We start from the raw sequence: 2,500 nt of genomic DNA on the forward strand, positions 1-2,500 counted from the left end.
ACACACGTACACACACAGACAAACACACTCTCTCTCCATGGATGGAGGGTCTTGGGGCTGTAATCTCTGAGCTGGGGGAACGCGTTAGGACAATAGCAGCAGATCAACAGATCAACAGATGTGGACGGAGGCAGCGGAAATGAGGACAGACCTTCCAGCAGGTAGTCCTAATCTCACTAGGTTATTCTAATCTCTCTCTCTCGCTCTCTCTCTCTCTCTCTCTCTGTGCTGTGATCTCTCTGTCTCTCCCCCTCTCTGACGGGTTAGACATTGACCGGTTCTGTTTGAGGCTTAAATTCAAAGCCCACGACATAATGGCAGGTGTGAGCAGATGTGTGTGTGTGTGTGTGTGTGTGTGTGTGTTCATGTGCTCGTGTGTGTGTGCATGTGTGTGTGTTTCTGTAATCAAACCCCTGTGTGTTGAGAGAATATGTATACGTTTTTGCTCTCTGCCTGCAGGTGAGTGCCTTCGTGTCGTATGCGCGCGTGCGTTCACGCATAACGCCAGTGTAATTATACAGTAAGTGGACAGAAAGCAGCACGAACAGAGAGCAGTGGGCCCCGGGTGTACCTGTAGAAGCCAAATCAATACCAATCAGATCGATGGAGAAATACATCGACTTCCAGACAATGGCTCCATGCAGTTACTATTCATTATTATTCCATTAAGAGGCTGCATAAGGAAAGGCTGGCACGTCGATACAGAGCCGTCGCGCACCAACGCAGGCCCTGGGCTCCAGGACTGAAAATAAACTGTGAATGTTGACCCTTCTACGGCTGACAGATCCCTCGCTCCACCAGCACCTCCATGATATTCTAATTCCATAATCCTCACACTCTGTTGACTGTTAGCTCCTCATGTGTAGATCGGTTAACATAATTAGCCTGGCTGGGCCGTATCTGCTGCGGCGGACGTTATGCAGGCGGTGCTGCCAACAGCTCAGTCGGTCCACGGGATCAGGGCGTTGTTGTCGCGATGATGCCTGACACAGTCGGGTTTCAGAGGATTAAGAACCGTATCTGTGATGTCTAATTTTCGGTTTTGTGTCTTTTCATAATGTGGTGCTTTTTCAACTTTTTCTTCTCCTCAGAGTTACGTGCAGCATGCTGGCACTAGCAGCAAACATGTTAGGATCGCTCCACTGGACATGTCGGCAAACTGTATGCAAATAAAACAGATTGAGCAAAGAATAACATCGCTGATGAGTTTAAATTAGAAAACTGCAGAGATGGGGGGGAGCCGGAAGGAAACTTCCTTCCACATCCATTTCCAGCTCACGAATGAGCATTTAAATACAGTGAGTTAACAAACTACTGAGTCCGAGTAACAATTCATGCGTGATGTAATTAAAGTCAAATGTGGACTCGATGCAAGACAACTACTTTGCGTGTCCCATTTCTGAAACTCTGCCAATGACTTTAAACTAATGCTAGTAAGGCTATTAAGATTATTATTATCTATGGATTCTGCCCTCGCTGATGCCAGGAGTAACTATACACAGTGCAACAGGTAACAGGTTTCAAAGGTACCACTAACAAGGTAACATTAAAACAAGTTCAACTAGTGCCACAAAATTAATGAGAACTACTTTAGAATTGAATGAAGGTACTAATATTATATCTCTAAAGGATTTCTCACATACACATAGTTCAATCTCTTTCAGCTGGCCATGTTAAACTCAGACAAACAAGCATTGTATTTGCGTATCCTATTCCAATTTAAAGACGGATTAGAAGCTCTTGAGTAAACAGCATATGCATAGCCGTGCTATCCTATAAGAAACGGTTGATTCTTACGATGCATTACAAATTTGTAAATCATCGTTCAGACGACAGAAGGGGTTAATCCTCTCGCTGCTCCAGCTTAAGAAGGAGGATTGGTTAGCGCAGGGTTAAGATAAAGGCTGTTAGGCTAACTTCAACCACCACTGATCCTGGGAGAGAGACCCGTATCTGCTCAATGACACCCGCTGGGCTCGTCTAACCCCGGCCAAGGACAGAGGGTGCGGTGGGTGAGCCAGTGGCACTGTGTGAAGGGCGGTGATGACAAGAAGGAAGGAACAGCTGACACTTTGGGTTGGTATACCGGGGAAGGTAAGAGGCTTGAGAAGCCGATCCACATCTTCAAATGAAAATCCTTAGCCGTAGTGCCAAAAGAAAGATGCACTAACAAAACAGGATATTTAGCCTTTCAAATTAACGATATGAACGCAAATTCCAATTTGCCAAATACCTTACTTTCCATCAATGTTTTGTTCGTTTGCTAAATATACACACTGGGAGCACAAGCAGCATTGCTGATCTTTTCTTTCCACTGTTTCCTACTTGCCATTACTTTCCTGCATAATCATTTTGTATAAAGGGGGCACTGGCACCTGGATAGCTCTTGATGACAATTTAGTGGTACACCTGAAACTGCTCTCAAACCCATTCGGTCACGTAGACGCCCACTCGCAGGCTACAGGGACTGAGGTTCATAGGTTCAACCTGCAGCAGATTA

This window comes from Pollachius pollachius (genome assembly GCF_949987615.1).
Source record: "Pollachius pollachius genome assembly, chromosome: 19".
NCBI classification, from domain to species: Eukaryota; Metazoa; Chordata; class Actinopteri; order Gadiformes; family Gadidae; genus Pollachius; species Pollachius pollachius.